This window comes from Gracilinanus agilis, chromosome 2, assembly GCF_016433145.1.
Source record: "Gracilinanus agilis isolate LMUSP501 chromosome 2, AgileGrace, whole genome shotgun sequence".
Taxonomy (NCBI): Eukaryota; Metazoa; Chordata; class Mammalia; order Didelphimorphia; family Didelphidae; genus Gracilinanus; species Gracilinanus agilis.
The window spans coordinates 323,209,523-323,229,864 of record NC_058131.1 but is presented as its reverse complement, the minus strand read 5'-3'; the positions used below and the strand labels follow the sequence as shown (position 1 = coordinate 323,229,864).

General features: G+C 38.8%; 1 protein-coding gene across 1 annotated transcript in view; it reads right to left on the bottom strand.

Annotated features, from left to right (window-relative positions):
- Window positions 1–20,342, bottom strand: part of STOM (stomatin) — a 47,262-nt gene that overhangs the window by 17,688 nt on the left and 9,232 nt on the right. The window lies entirely within an intron of this gene.

Genomic DNA, 20,342 nt, shown 5'->3' with positions numbered 1-20,342 from the left:
CTCAAAATCTATTTCTATAGTATTCATATTTGTAATAGTGATCTTTTAAAACCAAACCCTCCCAATCATATCCCCATAGAACCACGTGATAAATCATATGTTTTTCTTCTGCGTTTCTACTCCCACAGTTCTCTCTGGATGCGGATAGCGTTCTTTCTCCTAAGTCCTTGGGGATCAGTCTTGTAGCATGAAGACACCGTTTGGAACCAGAGGGCTTGTGGAGCCTGGCCTGATATATCAGAGAGAACTGAATGAGTCACCAAGAGACTTAGATGCCTCTAATTCCTTATTTCTCTGGGCTCCTATATATTTCTTTGTAAAATGGGGTGGTGGACCAGATTTATTATAGGTTTTATTTTTGTTTCAAAACCCTTAACATCAGTCTTGATTTCAATTCTAAGGCAGAATGACAAAAGCTAAGCAATTGGGATTAAATGATGTGCCCAGGACCACACAGCTAGTATATAAGGGTCTGATTTGAACCCAGGGCCTCCTAACTCCAGGCCTAGAGCTCCACCCACTGCCCTACCTAGCTGCCCTTCAACAACAGGTTCTTAACTTTTGGGTTATTGACTTCCTTGGCAATCTAGTGAAACCTATGGATCCCTTCTCAGAATAATGCTTTTAAACACATAAAATAAAATATACGAGATTATAAAGAAAGTCAATTTACATTGAAATAGTTTTCAAAAAGTGATAAAAAGAAGCCTTTGAATGAATAATCTCCAAGGTCTCTTTCAGTTCTAACACCTAATGTTCTAGAAGTCTCCTTCCAATGTACGTGATACCATTAAGCAAAACAGATCATTTCTCTATGTCTTGGTTTTCTCATCTATAAAAAAGGTAGTAATGATATTTTACCACTTTCTTCAGTGGGTTTTGAGGCAAGTGCACTGCAAATAATAGAACACCATGTAAGTGATGGGCTTAGTGGCTCAATGGAAAGAGAACCAGGCATGGAGATGGGTTCAAATCTCCCTTCACTTACTAATTGTGTGACCCAGTGCAAGTCACTTAGCCCCCCACTGCCTAGCCCTTACCATTCTTCTGCCTTGGAATTGATATTTGTATTCTTTCTAAGACAAAAGGTAAGGGTTAAAAAAAAAAAAACAAAATACCACCATGTAAATAAATAAGAATTATTTGAGTAATAAGGTCTTTTCTTGATCTAACATTTTGTAAGTATAAATGAAACTCATTCAAATATTCATTCATTAAACATGTCTGCCACTCATTTTCATTGTGTGACCTTAGGTAAATTACCTTCTCAGTTTCAGTATCTGAAAAGTGAGATTATTCAAATGATCTAAAGTCAATCCTTCCAGCTCCATGACCTTATTACATTCAATAGTTGTTTTTAAGTTCATGTTTTCATTTAATACTTTCAAGCTGGATTTAATTAATTTTTAAATTTTATTATTTTTAAATTAAAAAGAAAGAAAAATTACATTTTTGTAATGAATATGCAGTCACAAAAAAATGCCCACATTGGCTATTTCCAAGAAGTATATTAAGATATAAAAAAAGATGAAACATACAAATAATTATAATACAAATTAGAACATTAAATATATAAGAATGGTTCAGAGTGCTAAGAAACCACAATGGGGAAAAAGAGATCTGTGTGGGTCAGGGAAGGCTTGATGGAATCAATACTATACTCACAAGCCAAGAGTCCTAACTGAGTAGCCAACCAATGGGCAACACATCAGAAAAGCTTTGGGGATGAAATATCCCACAGCAGTATCTCTGGTCCAGCAAGAAAATTCATGTGGGGAGGGGGAGCAGATTGTCCTTTTTTGTACTGTTTGTTTTTATGATGCAACTGAGCTAGTAGTTGTGAAATCTCCCAAGCTGGAAGTTACTGAGAAAGGCGCCACTCAGCTATGTTACTTGGGAAAGGCCCAAATCTTATATTTCGGAATGGTCACATGTTCAAAATTCCATCTTTCATCATATGATTTAGAATGGAAAGGCTATTACAGTACAGGATTTTAGGGCTGGAAGGGCACTGAAAGCAGAGAAGACTTGAGCCAGGAGGGACCTTAGTGATCACATAATCTAGTCACTTCATTTTAAAGATGAAAAAGTTCAGGCCAAAAGCAGGGAAGTGATCTGACCAAAGTAAAAAAAAAAAATGACACAACCAAGATTTGAATCCATGCCTTCCTGATTCCACTTCCAGAATCATCCAGAATCAAGGCTAGCATCCTTGCAGACAGACTGTTGGGCTGGAGGTGAAAGAAAATGTTAGAGAAGAGTAGTGGGGAAGAGCCAGATGAATATTACCAAAGTATTACTAGATTATAAACTTGCTAAGGATAGGGATGGGATGCCGTGATGGGGAAATAAATATATTTAAATCACAACTAAAACCTAACACAGAAAATTGCAAATTATTTAAGTGTCACAAAGGACTTTGAATTTCAGGTTCTTCATTAGTAACAGGCTTTTATTCAAATTCAATTGAAGTGATATGTATTAAATGCCAACTATTTAGCTTATGGTCACTTAGGGTAATGGGAGGGACTGACAGACATCCATTCCATGGAAGCAGCGTGGGGTGGGGGTTGTGGGGGTGGGGGTGGTGTCAATGGTTATTGCCTATCCATAAAGCAGCCTGTTCAGTGAATACTAGATCCAGAGCAATGGGGGTCCAACACGGGATCGGTCTGTGTGGATCTTGGGCAAATTGCTTCCCTTTTGTGGGCTTCCATTTCCTCACCTGGATTTTAACTTTATTCTACGATCTTTGGTCCCTAACTATTTACAAGGTGCATGACACAGGATGGGCCTTTGTTTCCCTAAGCTTGATTTTGGTAGTATATTCCTTGCCCTCTCTACTTCCCGGGGTGACTATGAAGATCAAGTGAGATAATGCCAGTTAAGCCCTTTGGAACTGGAGCAGCTCCATCTCTCTCGATCTGCCATTCTATATTTGGGCCATACCCATGTTCATTGCTAAAGGTACATCTGTACCTTCTCTACACTTTACTCTCCTGGAGGAAGAGATATCAAGCAACTTGCCTGGGTAAGGCGTATCAGAGGGAGAACTTAATCCTGGGTCTTCCCAACTCTGAGATCAGCTCCTTATCTTGAGGCTAGATTGCTACTAAAGTCCTATATAAATATTCTTTTTTATCATAAAAGTCTCATTAAATCTGTGATACTGTGAGACTGTACAAAGGCTCAACAGAAGATTCTTAGGATTATGGTTCTGGAGCTGAGAGTGACCTGAGAAGTCATGTAGACCAACCCTCTCATTTTACAGCTGAGGAAACTGAGGTTTGTTAAGGGCTGTTTGGATGTCTGTAACAGAAATGGCTGTTGGCCTCCAACTGCCAAACCAGCATCAACAAGACAGAGCCTATGGAAGCTGATAAGTAAAGGCAAGAGTTTAATAATACATTTTAATCAGGGACAAACTAAGGTAAAGGATGGGAATAGGGTTTTTCTACACTAACAGACTAAGGGCAAACCACAGGGTCAAGGGAAAGGGACTTAACTACACTCTTCTAAGATCTAAGCAAGACAGGTCCCAAAGAAAGCAGTACTGGAGTCACAAGGGGAAAGTTCCTCCCAACCTGGTTCCAGCCAGGTTTGGTCAGCTTAGCTAAGGACCTGAGGGTGGCTTTACTTGGGATCTCACGGCTAATCCAGGGATGGTTTCAGGATGCCAGGAGTCAATTCTACCAGAACAGATGATCTCAGGTATCCAGGTAGGGAGAGAAAGTTTGCAATGCTGTCCACCAGATCACAAACCACTCCCTACTTGGTGCTGCTCTGCAGGTCTGATGTCCTCTGCTGTAAGCCTTCACCACTCTCCAGGATCCCAGGGAATCTGGATACAACTCCCCTAGATCTGAGATCTCCCAGGGTCAGCCACAGTTTTTGTCCCAACCCCCATGGAGTCTCTCTCAGGCACAAGCCACTTCCTCCTTCCCCTGCATTCTATTCAGAATGTCCATGATCTCCAGCTAAGGCTTTTCCTAGCCTTGCTTACACACCTACTTTTAAACTTATGCCTATTACAGTTTCAGGGAGGCTTAGTGACCCTAACCCTAATCCAGTCACAAAGACAGAAAGTGCTGGAAGTTAGGATCATTTCATCATCATCAATCATACCCATTGTTGTTTTAGTATTAATTATTAATAACATAATTATACAATGTATTTAAATGTAATATATACAATAACTATAATTATTATTAACTGTTCCCATATCTATAATATTTTAAAGTTTGTGAAGTGGTATGTAAATAGTATTCTCATTTAAAGATATAGAAGTTCAAGACCCAGAGAAGTAAAGTGTTTGTCCAGGGTCACAGCTTCAGAAGTGGTACTCAAACCCAAGTCTTTTGACTCCAAGTACCAGAGTTTTTGATAGTAAGTTGATCTTGGAGAGCTCTACATAATCCTTTTCCAACAAGAAATCAATTCACTGAGAGATTATAAGAAAAGTCTCAAATGTGGTGTTTTGGGAGAAGGCTAATATCAAGTCTTTTTGCAATCATAAACCAGAAACCAAAAGCCCTAATTACTGATGGTCTGGTGTCAGTGGCAACTTCCCAAGACAGCTGTATCCAAATTGGGAATGTACTGGAGAAGCTCTGATAATGAAATCTGAGATTCCCACAGAGTAAGTCCTCTTATTTCCAAACAACATTCTTTATGGCAAGAGACAGCATGAGGCTCCCTGCCAGGCCCAAGTCTGGCCTCCTGAGGCTCTCCAACAAAGAACAGATGTACACCAGCTAGTTAACTCTTTTTACTGTTAAAGAAAATTTGCAATGCACTAAATTCTGAAAGATGCAAAGAGAAGGAGAAAGGGAGAGGGGGAGAAGAGGAGAGAGAGAGACAGAGACAGAGACAGAGACAGAGACAGAGACAGAGAGCGAGCACCTTTCTAAACAATGTCAGGTTTGTTTTTTTAAAACCCTGTGAAATTATAGTCTTCTTTTAAAATCCAAGTTTGTTCAGATATGAAAAGCAAATAAATGAAGTTAAATAGCTCTCTGAGGATGGTTTTATGAAATGGAATTGGGCATGGAATTAGCACTGGAAGGAACCTTAAAGGTCCAGTCCCCCCTCATTTTATAGATGAGGAATCAGCAAGATGAAATGGGCTCATGGTGATATAAATAAGCAACAGTTAACCTTGAATGGGAAATTACGCCTTCTAACTCCTATCATTTTACAGATAATGACTAAGTTTAAACCTAGGTCTTCTGACTTCAAATCCAATGTCGTTTTGACTATGATATGTTGCTCCTCTAATTTCATGACATTAAATGTCTGGTAAAGTTAACAAAGATTTTTGCGGGGGTTTCACCTCTAGGTTTTCCCTCTTCTGTGAAGTACAACCATTCTGCTATTACTGCTACTTCTTTTCTCATTTGAAATTTCTCAGTAGCAGCCCACTGAGATGACACATCCAGACAAATTCCAGGAAGAGGTGAAGTTCTACCCTCCCAGGGCTTCAGGATTACCTTAAGTCCAGATTCATCTCATCCGTGACTTTAAGGCCTTGACAGGTAGAAAAGGAAATTCTCATTTTCTTCCAGATCCAGTACCACAATAAAAACCATTCCCTAAACTGATAAGCAAATTATATTGATTCTTGAGAAGTCTTGAAGGGCAAAGAGTATGGATTGGAGAGAGAACACTTCGTTTGGAATCCTGACTCTGATTAGTAGTAGGAACTAGATAGGACATAATCTCTGGGATTTGTTTCCTTTTCTGTAAAATAAAGGTATTAGACTAGACCAGAGGTTCTTAGTCTAGGGTCTGTGGATTTAAAAAGAACAATTTTGATAACGATTTCAATAATATTCAATATATCTGATATGAAATAGTTTTAACATCATAGTTAATATTTTTATAATTTTATTTCAATAAGTAATTTTCTCTCCCATTAGACTGAATTTCCTTAGAACAGGTATTGTATTTTTTTTTCATCACCAGTACCTGGCACATAGTAGCCACCTCAATAAATGTTTGTTTTGTTTTTTCCATTTCAATTTTACTTTATTTTCAGATCCAAATTCTATCAGCACCTCCTCTTGACATTCCCTCTCTCTGCCACTGAGAAAAAAAAAAGAAGTAAAACAACTGTCGATATTACACCAAGCAAAACAGGTTCCACATTGGCAGTGCCCAAAAGAAAAAAAAAGGCTTAATCTGCTCTGTATCAACTGTCTATGTAGAAATGAGTAGTATGCATCACCATGGGTCCTCTGGAATTACAGTTGATCATTGTGTTGATTAGAATTCCTAAGTCTTCAGAGATGTCTTTACCTTCAGCCTTAGAATCAATACTGGTTCTAAGGCAGAAGAGCAGAAAGGGTTAGGCAATGGGGTTAAGTGACTTGCTCAGGATCACACATCTAGGAAATGTCTGAAGCCAAATTTGAACCCAGAACCCTCCCATCTGAGCCTGGCTCTCTATCCACTGAACCACCTAGGTCCCCAACATTGTTGTTTTCAATAACTTTGTTAACTTGACTTGATTTCCTTATAATCCTACATATTGTATTTTATGCATTTTAAAGGCATTATTCTGAGAAAGGGTCCCCAGGCTTCCCCAGATATCCAGCTTCATGGTGATAGAAACTATTAACATCTTAGAAAAGCTTGCCAAGGAAGAGATAATGCAATGGTGTCTCCAAGAAACCACTCTTTGGTGTTTGGTATTCAGTATCCAGCAACACTCTAGGGTACAAAGGTTTGTCAATTATCTCATATTACGGCTATAAATTCCAAGAGAGTAAATAAGTAGCTAAGGAAATGAAGCATTGAAAAGACAATGTCTACCCTCCAGTGCCATTTTAAACCATTCATTCAATCTAGCTAAATGTGAATAGGACGGCTATTTCCTGGAAACCAAGTTTGCTTAAAAAAAAAAAAAAGCCCGAAGCTCACCCATATAAAAGTGCTATATGAAAATGTTACAAAGTGCTATATGAAAATTTTTTAGTAGTACCTCCCCGTGCAGTTATTATTAATCCCATTACACAGATGAGGAAACTGAGGCATAGAGATGTTCAGCACCTTGTCCAAAGTGCTAATAATGAGAAAAGCTGAAACTAACTCATACCTAAGGAGAAAAAGCACCATAATAATAATAAAATGAATTAATAGCTTTGGAGACAGTTGTTTTGCATTTAAGTATTGTCTCTAGTATTTGGCCCAGCAATTCAACTTTTCTAGGTCACTGTTTTTACAGTAAAATGGAGAAATATCAAGCAAGGCTATTGTTGGGAAGAAATCATAAGGTGCTATGGAAATGGGGGCTATGATCCTCTCTCCAGTCAAATTCTGTTTGGCAATGTAAGTATTAACATTCATTTAGGGCTGCTAAATGGCACCTAGCTGTATGACCCTGGGCAAGTCACTTAATCCCCATTGTCTAGCTCTTCTGGCTTAAGAGTTGAGACTAGTACAGAAAGTTAATATCTTTTAAAAATTCATTTATTTAACAGACAAGGAAATTGTGGCAAGGAGAGAGAAAGAGCAAGTAATACATTCAAAGTCATACAACAATGAGAAAGAGAATAAATATTTCTGTAAAGCTTACTATGTGCCAAGCACTGTGTTAAGCACTTTATAAATATTTTTCACAATCCTCACAGCTACCCTGCGAGGTAGGTGCTCTAATTATTCCCATTTTAGAGTCAAGGAAATTTTGGCAAAGCGAGGTTAAGCGACTTGTCCAGATTCAGAATTTGAACTCATTCCAACAGTATCCACTATACCACCAGCTGCCTGCAAGAAATTAGAGGTAAAGGTACAAATAGAACTTTAGGAGTGGGGTAGTATCTCAGAATAAGGAATTTTCTGCTAGTATAAACTACTAATTCAATAAGCATTTATTAAGCACCTGTTGTGTGCAAAGAATTGTAGTAGGAACTTAGGAATATAAAGGGGGAAAACCTGTTTATGAAAGAGCTTACACTGGAAAGGAGGGAGAAGGTAGAGGGAAATAAGGAAGAGAAGAGAGTACAACATGCAAATAAAGAAATATATAATTTCAGGGGGAGAGGGCATTAAATAACTAGCAGGAAAACCAGCAAGTCTCCTCTAGGAGATGGCATATAAAACTGCTCTTTCTTTGAAGGACACTAGGGATTCTAAGAAGCTGAAAGAGGCAGGAGGACATGGTAGAAGTGAGAAACAGCTTATATAAAATTGTAAGAACTGTAGAACTAGAATGCTGAGAAAGTAAGTTTGGGAAATAGTAATGAGGCTGGTTGGTTTGAAACAGAGGGAGCATGAAAGAAAGTAGGGTGTAGTAAAGCCTGGAAAGGTTAGGTCCTAGAAAAGCCATCTGCACCGAGAAGGGCTTGAAATGGCAAGCTGAGGAGTTTTTATTTTATTCTGGAGAGAAACGGGAGCCACTGAAGGTTTTTGTGCAGGAGCATCACAGGGTGAGAGAACTTTAAAACTATTTTGACAGTTTTGGGAAGGACAGCCTGGTGAGGGATTAGAAGAGTTTGGGAGCCCAATTAAGAGACTGCAGATGGATGGGAAATATTCTGTGAACAAAGAATCTCCAAGGCTTGGAGTCTGACTGGACAAAGCTGGCGAAGGAGCAGAAAGGGTGAGCCATCAAGCAATGAGGGGTGGTGAAAAATGAATACTGTGGAGAAGCAAATTAAGATCTAGAGACCCTGGTAAGCCTAGTAAGATCAGGCTGGGGGCAATACTTCCTCCCTGTCATTGGCGTTTATTTATCCTTCACCAAATGTCCTTCACACACACAAAGTTACCCAATACCTGACTCACACCCAGAGAAGGGCTAACTTACCTAATCGAGAACTGTGTGGATCTCTGTGGCAACACCCCTCAAAGATAAACTCTGCTTTCAAAGAGACAAAATGACCCAGATGTCACAATATCAACAGCAAAATAATCAGAATGAGGAAATCGAAGGAGAGTAGAAAATAGGATCATGGAATCAGACTCAGATCCGGAAGGGTCCTTACAGTTCACCTGCAGGGGTAGTTACAAGAGAACCTTTTCCTCCTCTCTATAATCCACTAGTCACCCTCATGTCAAATGGCACACAATGGACCAGTAAGAACAGATCTGGGGAACCTGCCTGACTCCACCAGACCCCTGCCCCTCCACTGTCCAGTTCCCACCAAGTACTGGATGCCTGCTCTCCTCTATTCCTACCTGTGCCTGAGGGAACCTAGAACCTCTAATGACTCCCCTTTGAAGCACTACCCCCTTCCCAACAGTCACTGGCTGGAACTAAGTGCTGTGTCACTGTGCTAGACCGTAAAGCACTGCCTGACCCCTCTCTCCATCTGCCATGAAGCCGAATTCTCATTTATACAGTCTCCTCAAATGAGAATGTGACCTCCCTGAAAACAGGGACCATCTAGCTTTTCTATTGTACTTCCAGTACAAATTCTAGGTCTTTGATGTGCTGATATATTCTTCTAGTATACCATATGGCTTTGAACAATGGAAACTCCAAAGAATGAAAAGTTGTCTGCCATGGAACCAACTCGGTGTCAATTCTAAGAAAACCCTTATCTTCTGTCTTAGCATCAATTCTACAAGTGGGAAGGGCTAGGCAACTGGGCTTAAGTGACTTGCCCAGAGCCACCTAGCTAGGAAGTGTCTGAAGCCAGATTTGAACCCAGTCCTGTCTCCAGGCTTGGTGCTCCATCTACAGTACCACGGTAATACCTAGATGCCCCCTGGAGTAAGAATTTTAATCCCAGTCTGCTGATTCCAAGGTTGGTACCTTTTATATTACCCCACACAGTCTGACTAGAAGACATCCTGTCTATGGGCAGTAGATCAAAAATCATTCAAAAAACCCTTTAGTGTAAGTACCTAACAAGTGTGCTGGGTATCTTAGGGAAAGACAAAGATACTTCCCACCTTCCTTGACACCAAAGCCTGTGTTTATAGAACTCCTTCCACTACATGGGGAAGCAGAGAGGCATAGGGTATAGAATGCTGTATCTGGAATTGGGAATTACTGGGTTCAAATCCAGTTTCTGATGCCTACCGGCCGTGACCATCTTTGAACTTCAGCAGTTACTAAGATAATTCAGTAAAATGAGTTGTCTTTGGGTGTTCTCACAATGAAGAAATCCTAGAATCCTGATGTACTGATATATTCTTCTAGGGATGCCATTTGGCATTGCAGGTCACCCAAAAGGCAATGGAGAAAAATGCTTTTTCTCTGTTAATTATTTCCTATTTATCTTGTATATAGTTTACTTTGTCTATATTAGTTTGTACTTTATCTCTCCTTCCTGTTAGATTGCAAGCTCCTTGAAGGCAAGGATTGCCTTTTGCCTGAATCTCCATTTTCTGAATCCCCAGAACTTAGCACGGTGCCTGACACAAAGTAGGAATTCACTCAGTTAGTGATGAATATGATAGTAGATGTGTATTGGCTATATAGCCTGTTACTAATGAAGAACTGTACATCAAAGAACAGTAGAAAGGACCACTGAGGAAATGTACAGCTAGCCGAGGAAGGCTGTGACCCTCTCTGAGCTCATGTGTGTTATTAGAAATTTTGGGGTCTCTGAATTAATTTTCCCATAAACCCACTGGTTTCCTGTGGACATTTTGGGGTCCTTGAACTACATTTCCCATGAGCCCACTGGCTTCCTGTCTTACATAATGGCATAGACAAGAGAATAAAAATAAGGGGCTGGAGTTGCACTTGCTTTTGCCTGGCTTGGTGCTGATCCAGAATGGGGAGAGGAGGCAAGGTGCATGAATTTTAAACTGACTCTTAACATGGCACATGACTTTATTTTTCTAAAGGCTACCAATAAATTTATAAAAACCATAATATTTTAAAAACTATTATTTTCTGTTCATTTTATTTCTTACACATGGAACACCAGGGGAGAGATGAAGTTGCCCAGAAAGTTGGTGGGATTTCCTGTGGAGGATTCATGGGAAGAATGGATAAGAGTCACACCAAACGAGAAGGTGTGAATGGGCTGTGGTCTGCACTACTGGAAGGTGAGATCACATTTCTACTGAAGTACAGATAGGTTTCTATTAGCTCAAAATAAATACCTAGAAGTGGTCACATTATTTGAATTTACACTATATATAGCCACTAGAATAGAACAAATTATCATCTCACATAATTATAATTTCAAATAGTGTGAATTGGAATACTCATGTCTACTTCAGGATAATTCATTATTTAGATTATCCCAGCTTCCTGGAAGTTAACAATTGAATAGGGGGACCAGGAATGACATTTTCATTGGAGTAGCCCAAAAAGAACACTAGATTTAGGAGCTGGAGGACTTGGAATTTTTTTAACCCTTACCTTTTGTCTTAGAACCAATGGTTCTAAGGCAGAAGAGTGGTAAGGGCTAGGCAATGGGGGTTACGTGACTTGCCCAGGGTCACACAGCTAGGAAGTGTCTGAGGGCAGATAAGCCTCAGTTTCCTCATCTTTAAAAAGATGATAATCCTGGCACTATCTCCTTCACAAAATTGTTGTAAGGAAAAATTCATTTGTAAACATTTAAGTGATCATTGTAAGAGTACAAACTAAATATAAAAGTAAGGTTTTCTGTTCTCTGGAGTGATGAGAGAATTCAGGAAGGAGACAGAAAGGGGAAGAGAGATGATAAAGAGGGGGAGGGAGGAAAGGAGAGGATGAGCTGAGGATACCATCACAAACTGTGGATGTAGCAGCAATGTTATGGATAAAATGAAGAAGGGCTAGTAACACAATGTATCAATTAAAACTTAGAATAAAATGGTACCATAGTATAAAATGTTGGTGTAAGAAAGAATGTAAGAATACAGAATGTTGGAATATATAGAATAAAAAGCAAAAGAATCTTCCATTTTTAACCAATAAAGCAAGAGGAGCTCACAGAGAAGTTATGACAGCAGCTGATGCTCATAGCTCTATAAGCTTTAGAAAGCAATTTTCATACATTATCTCAATTCATTTTCATAACAGCCTTGGGAAATAGTAGAAAAAAGCAGTGGACTAGGAGTCAATATTTAATTTCGCCTCAGACACTTCCTCACTGTGTGACCTGAGTACATCACTGTTTCCTTCATCAGTAAAATGGAGATAATAAAAGCCCCTAAAGACAGGACTATTATGGGGACCGAATGAAATAAGGAATATAAATGCTTATATAAATGTGCATGCTTCCATTTAAGAAGACCAGAAGTGAAGTGATTTGCCTCTGATTATAGGGCTAGTAAAGGGCAGCTAGATGGTGGAGTAGATAGAGCAGTGGGCTTAGTCAAGAAGACTCATTTTCCTGAGTTCAAATTTGCCCTCAGATATTTCCTAGCTGTGTGACCATAGGCAAGTCATTTAACTCTGTTTGCCTCAGTTTCTTCATCTATAAAATGAGCTGGAGAAGGAAATGGCAAACCATGCCAGTATTTCTGCCAAGAAAACTCCACACAGAGTCGGGCAGGACTGAACAACAACACAGGCCTAAAAAGAGGCAGAAGTGGAACCTGTAATATCCAGCATTTTGCATTATACCATACTCTGCCACAGGCTTTCATGGCTAAAATAAGTTTGTCTTGACTTTTTTTAACTGGAAGTATTAAAGACAAAAAGCCAAATCAGAATAGCTTATTCAGAAAACACTTCTATGGAAAACTTTGATCTCTGTTGACAAGAGAGAAACTGAGACACAAGGCAAATAATGTAACTCGGGCTGCCTGAATCCAGTTTATCTTAACTCAGAATCACACAAAAATCACTCACTGTCAAAGTTGGAAGAGCTCTCTCAGAAGCCATCTTGGCCAATTCATATCCAATTAAGAATCTCCTCTCAGATGCCTGAGAGGTTTAGTTTGAAGACCTTTAGGAGACAGAGAACCCATTGCCTAGAAAGGTAGACCAGTCCCATTTCCAGATATTTCTAATTATGTGGAAATTGTTCCTTAAATACTCAGCTGAAATTTTCCTCCTCTGCCCATTGCTCCTAGTTCTCCTTCCTAGAGCCAAACAGAAGAAAGGTAATAAAGCTACCATCTTCTACACAAGAGACTTTTAGGTACCAGAAGCCAGTTTTCCCCTCTGACTTCTGTGGGCCCAGCATCTTAGCAAGGGCTCTGATTCTCCCTTCTCCAGTAGGATAAGCAGCACAGTTCAAAGTCATGAGTTGACTCTGGTTTCTTAGCCAAACCAGCTACTATTAAGTGAAATGCCACCTGAGGCTAGTGTACCTGAGAGAAAACATCGACTAACAATGTGCTTGGGGACTCAGTCTCCCCTCTGAGGGAAGAGAAAAACACACTTTTGGATACAATTCACAAGAGTCCCCAACGTCAATACTTATTGTCCTTTAATGGAATTACTGAAATTCTTCCAGGGTCCAAGCTTATCAATATGGCACTCTCTCTCCCAAGGCAGACCTGACAATCATCATCATCATTAGTATTTATATAATTCTTTAAGGTTCGCAAAATGTTTCACAAATATTATTATAAGACACTATATAACCTACATCATGCTATTTACCCCTAGAAAGGGGGGAGGGAGAAAAGGAGGGAATCTGAATCATAAGATGTCAGAAATAATTGTCAAAAATTGTTTCATGTGTAATTATGAAAAAGAAAATTTAATATATAATATATATTTTATACCTATATAACATATAATATAATGAAATTTAATATAAAAGAATATTTCATAGAATCCTCAAAATAACACTGGGAGGGGGCAGCTAGGTAGCACAGTGGGTAGAGTGTCAAGCCTGAAGTTGGGAGGACCTGGGTTCAAATGTAGCCTTGGATACCACTTAACTGTGTGACTCTGTTAAAGTAATTTAATCCAATTATCTAGCATTTGCCATTCTCTTTTGTCTTAGAATTAATACTAGGATAGAAAGTAAGGGTTTAAAAAAACAAAAACAAAAAACCCAAAACAATAACTCTGGGAGGGAGGTGCAATTGTTGCCTTCCATTTTAGAGTAGAGGGAAACTGAAGCAAGTTGAGGTTAGGTGACTTGCCCAGGGTCACACAGTTCCTATGTCTGAGGCTAGATTAGCGTTCCAGTTTTCTTGACCCTAGGTTCAGCCCTTTATCTAGTGCATCTTAACAGAACAATGTGCTTCCAGAATCATAGTTAGTTGGAACAACTTCTGAGTATTATTTCCTTCTTTATATAATGGGGACCACAGAAACTGAACTTTCTCACAGTCCTTGGCACACAGCTAGCACATAATAGGGAGCCAAATAGTAGAAGTATTACTATCTCCATTTTTCCAAATTAAACAAAGAAAGATGGTTTGTCCAAAGTCAGGCAGTTAGTAAAGTTGGGGAGCAAATGTTCAGTTTTTCTAATCCCCAAGCCAGGGTTCTAATTACTCCACCCTGCTCTGTTAAGAATGATAACTCCCATTTTGATAATATTTTACAGCTTGCAGTATTCCTAAAATGGCTTTATAAGGTTGTTAGTGCAATAATTATTATCCTAATTTTATAGAGGAGAAAACTGAGGTTCGGATAAAGTTAGCCTAGTATTTCTATGCTGTCCAACTGATTCCCACAGTTGCATGATCCCATTTCAGTTAAAATGGGGGTGAGAGGAAGAATAAATTTTAGGAACTTGCATGTTGATTCCTTCCTCCAGATGATTTATCCCTCTTTCCCAGCCCTTAATAAACATAAAAAGTCCTTTTTATTATGAATGCTATGCCCCCTTGATAAACTGGAATAAATCAACTGGGAACATATGCCCTGGCACAATACAAGAAACTGTCAGGCATCTTGATCACTATGGAAAGTCCATTTTAAATCAGAAACAGTTCTATAATAAGATAAACTTCTAGACATAGAACTTAAAAATACAAATTCAATAAATTATACATACACCGATGTAGAGAGAACAGACAGAAATGTTACCAACAACCAGCTAGGCATTCCAGAAACAAACATTCTTAGTACCTCGACCTACACTTCCCTTCAGAGCCAGACCACTGGTGTTGCTTCCAAGCCTGGACCACAAAGCTTGGATAGCAAAGGCTTGTTTTGTGGAAGGGCAACCTGGCCAATAACTCCCTCTGGAGTTCCTCAGAAGCCTCAGTTACTGAAGACCTAGAGAACAAAGCTCTAATTACCAACGTTCAGGGCATTGTAGAATAGTTCAACCTCAGAAAAAAGAAGTTTTACCAAAGGAAATGAGATGTATTTCCACAAGCTTTTTTGCTCCTAAACGCCAGGAACCACTGGGTCCTTTCCATCTAAGTTGCTGCTGAAACTTCCTATATATGGAGCAGTCTCTCTCTCTCTCTCTCCCTCTCTCTCTCTCTCTCAGAATCTGAGCTCCTTGAGAGCAGGGATGGTCCTTTTGCTATAGAGTCCCCAGTGCTTTCCAGAGAATAAGTACTTAGTAAATGCCTCTTCACTAACTCATTCATTTGATACTACTTGTCCTCCTTAGGAGGATTTAAGAGTTAATGAAATTCTATTCTCCTTGCAGTGATAGTGGAAAGAAAAATGGGTTTAAAATTGGAAGATCTGAAATGGATTTCATATTCTAATATTGACTACTTGGGTGGCTTGGGGAAAAACATTTCACTTCTCTAAGTCTCAGCTTTCTTATCAGTAAAATGGGGACAATAGTTATACACAGTGAGGAAATTGCTTTGTAAACCTCAACACCTAAGTTATTTAATAAATAATGTGTAAATTATATATTTACATATGCTTCTAGCCAGGGTCTTGCACGTGGGAAATGTTTCTTCAAAAGAATAGAGTGATCCCATACTATGGACCTTCACTGATTCCACAATCACCCACGAAAAGCTTCTTCCAAATATTTGTAGCACTTTTTATGTCACTCTAACAATACACTTGGGTTCTATTTGGTACTTTCCTTAAGTCTTGATCGTATAGTTTTCTCAATGCCTAGGACAATGTTTTGCACTAAAGACTTTTGAGACACGTGTGTGTGTGTGTGTGTGTGTGTGTGTGTGTGTGTCTATACATACACATATGCACAGAATACTCATATCAATAATAAAATTTGCTCAAAAATATTATCAAATTTTATTATTAACAAAATACCTGAATGATATCCACCATATATGAACACATATATAACATTTATATATCAAATCATAACTAACATTTTGCTCATTTCAATAGCTGTTTTTAAGTTTGCTACCTCTGCCAAAGAGTAGCTAGATGACCTGGGCTTTGTCATTCTTCTTAGGTTTTCTCATCTGAAAAATGAGGTCAGACTAGATAACTAGATAAATTTCCTTCCAAATGTAAAATACTGATTTGATAAAATGCAAAATAAAAAGGTATTAGCTTCTTGTAACAACACTGAATAGCTGTATATGTAACCATTTCACATCCTGACAACCATCTATTTAAAAATTGCATTTTAAAATGTTAATTTGCTCTTCTTTTTCTTCTCTAATTGCTACAGCTAGCATTTCCAGTACAGTATTAAATAATAATGATGATAATGGGCATCCTTGCTTTACTCCTGATCTTATTGGGAAGGCTTCTAATATATTCCCATCATAGGTGATACTTGCTGATGGTTTTAAATAAATACTGCTTATTATTTTGATGAAAGGCCCTTTTATTCGTATGCTTTCTAGTATTTTCAATAGGAATGGGTATTGAAACAATTGTTAATTTGTCCTTCAAAATACTTATACTAATATGTCTCCAGTAAGACTAGAACTAAATGAGAAATAGGATGTATAGCATCCTCCTAAAGCTAGAGAAAATGGAGTAATGGGCAAACTATCTTTATATATTTACTCTTCATCCTAATTAGTCTATAAATATCCATCTTCAGTTTTTTTCTTTATAAAGTACAAGTTACATAAAAGGGTAAGATCAGTGGAATTCCTTGTTATAATGTATTTTTCCCACTCCACATCCATATTATTCTTAATTTCTCCTCCATCTCCTTTGCCTTTCAAACTTTTATCTTGGAAAAATCACTCTCTAACTTTCCATTTTCCCATCTGTAAAATAAGAGTTGAATTCTATAAGCCCTTTTTATATCCAACATTCTTATGTTCCATGTTCTAATATTCTACATTCTATAAGGTCTAATAATCCATGTTCTAAGGCCCCTTCCAGCTCTGACATTTTGTGGTAAGATCTAGTTCTAAGTATTTTTTAAATGTTAAATACTATGTGAATACATACTGCTGCTATTAGTATGTTTTAATGTACCTCTTGGACTCAGCAGTGAGAAAATTCTATGATTCTAAGGTTCCAAGTAGTTCCCTGAACATGATTACTCATAAAGCAAGAAGAGTTGTTTTTTTTTTTTAATACAAGCTACAATTTATGACCTGCTGATTATTTATTTACTTGGACTAATTCATGAAGAAGTTACAAAGTCCTTCACAATTTTATCTGCTCTAACAACAATGCTACAAACAAATCAGTCCCATGATCCTACTTATTCTCCTGTCAGAATTCTCCCAAGGGGGGATTTGTTGAGATTCTTAAAATACTACCTATCACCAAGTTTCTTTGCAATGAGTCTACATTATTTCATTACAAAGTATTGCTGCTCTGGTGTCTATGGAAAATCTATGGAAAGTCTATGGAAAGGAGCCTGGGAGGAGGTCACAAAACTAAAAACCTCAGGATGTTAGAGCAGGGAAGGATGGCAGAAATCATCTGTTCCAGTCATTTCACAGATAAGGAAAGAAATGATCAGAGAAGGGAAATGACTTGTCTAGAGTCACAAAGAGTGTGAAAAAGCCAGGATTAGAACTTGAGTCGCAGGGCTGCTAGGTTAGGGTCCCTTTCCAGGAGACCATTGAATAAGTGGATTGAGAAATTGAGGCTGCTTTATAATCTGGGAGATACAAAAACTTCCTGGAAAGCTCTAGCCACGTTTCTCTTCCTGGTTGCTTATTGTTGAGTCTTTTCAATTGTGTCTAACTCTTGATGATCACATTTTGCACTTTTCTTTGCAAGGAAATGGGAGTGGTTTACCATTTCCTCCTCCAGCTCATTCTACTGATGAGGAAACTCAGGCAAACAGGGTCCTAGCGAGAAATTCTTAACAAAGGTGGGCTTGGGCTAGCTGTCTCATTCCTTTTTCTCATAACCAAAGATGTTACCTTCCAGTATTTCTTAGTCTCTGAGGTGCTGGGTTAAGCATTTTCAGATTCTAACCCCCGCTTTATTTACCCCAGAAATGCTGATGCAAAGAGAACGCTGCTTTAGTCTTATGATTTAGGTTACATTTTAAGAATTGCCATACTAGGTCAGATCCCTGGGCTACTCTGGTCTAATGTTTGGTCTACAAGAATTTAAACTGACAAAGTGCAAAGTAAACTTTGCATGGTGCCAAGTGCAGACATATTCTGCTTTACATAGTGCTGTTGGGAATTACAGACTGTATCCTCGAGAATCTTAAAGTTGGAAGAGACATGGAACTTCAGCTAAATCTTGGAATATAGAGCCCCTACTTTCCTCTCCTATTAAATGGGAATCATACTTTTACTGATAAAGTCTCCAGGAAAGAAAAATCCTTTCCACACTATAGTAACGCATTAGAAGACATGTATGTCCAGGGGCAGCTGGGTAGCTCAGTGGAGTGAGAGTCAGGCCTAGAGACGGGAGGTCCTGGGTTCAAACCCAGCCTCAGCCACTTCCCAGCTGTGTTACCCTGGGCAAGTCACTTGACCCCCATTGCCCACCCTTACCACTCTTCCACCTATGAGACAATACACCGAAGTACAAGGGTTTAAAAAAAAAAAAAAAAAAAAAAAAGAAGACATGTATGTCCTAGAGAGCTCATATAACTGTTGTAGGGAAAGAAACACAGTGTGGATTACAACTCTACAGAAATGGGACTTTTTTTTTATTAGACATTTATTAATATTCATTTTTAATCTGTTTACATACTTTATGCCCCTACTTTCCCCTTCACCCCCCCCCCCCATGGCCAACGCACATTTCCACTGGTTGTAACAAGTGTCCTTGTTCAGGGTCTATTTCCCATTCATGTCCGCCTCACCCCATGCATTCAAGCAATTGTTTATCTTATATGTTTCCTCTCCTGCAGTCCTTCCTCTGAATGTGGGTAGCATCTTTACCATAAATCCCTCAGAGCTGTCCTGTGTCATTGCATTGCTGCTGGTACAGGAGCCCATTACATTTGATTTTACCACAGTGTATCAGTCTCTGTGTACAATGTTCTTCTGGCTCTGCTCCTTTCGCTCTGCATCACTTCCTGGAGGTCTCTCCAATTTGCATGGAACTCCTCCAGTTTATTATTCCTTTTAGCACAATAGTATTCCATCACCCGCATATACCACAATTTGTTCAGCCATTCCCCAATTGAAGGGCATCCCCTCATTTTCCAGTTTTTTGCCACTACAAAAAGTGCAGCTATAAATATTTTCATACAAGTCTGTTTATCTATGATCTCTTTGGGGTACAAACCCAGCAATGGTATGGCTGGATCAAAGGGCAGGCAGTCTTTTATAGCCCTTTGGGCATAGTTCCAAATTGCCAGCCAGAATGGCTGGATCAAGAAATGGGACTTTTTAAAGTGATTCTTCCTTGTTATTTCTGAGGTAGCTTGCCATGTAACCTGCCACTACGTGACTTCTTTGCAGAGCCCAGAGCCATCACAAAGATCTCTTCTTAAACAAAAAATTACTCTTATTTGTTAGATCTATGGATAAGGGGGAATTGATGACAAAAAAACATGACATTAAGGAAAGCAAAGTGGATAATTCTGATTAAAATTTTTGCACAAATCCAATGCAGTTGAGATTAGAAGGAAAGCAGAAAACTGAGGAAAATTTTTTGTATCAAGTTTCTCTGAGAAAGGCCTTATTTTTCAAATATAGGGGGAAATGAGTCATATCCGTTAAAAATTAAGAATCATTCTCCAGTTGATAAATGGTCAAAGTATATGAACAGGCAGTTTTCAGATGAAGTAATCAAAACTACCTATACTCATAAGAAAAAATGCTCTAAATCACTGCTTAGAGAAATCATATTAAAATATCGGAGATACCATTTCACACCTATCAGATTGGCTAATATGTGTAAAGGAAAATGACAAATATTGAGGGAAATGTGGAAAAATTGGGACACTAATTGCAACATGGAAAATGGCAGGGTGGAATTCCTGTAAGATACAAGGTCAAGCCTCACCCAGAGTTCTCTGGGGGGGGTCCCCTGGAATTCTGGGTGAGGCTTGAACCTGTATCTTGCAGGAATTCTCAAGCCTCACCCAGAGTTCTCTGGGGGCGATCCCCTGGAATTTTGGGTGAGGCTTGACCCTGTATCTTGCAGGAATTCCACCCTGCCATTTTCCATGTTGCACTAATGCATTGTTGGTGCTGTT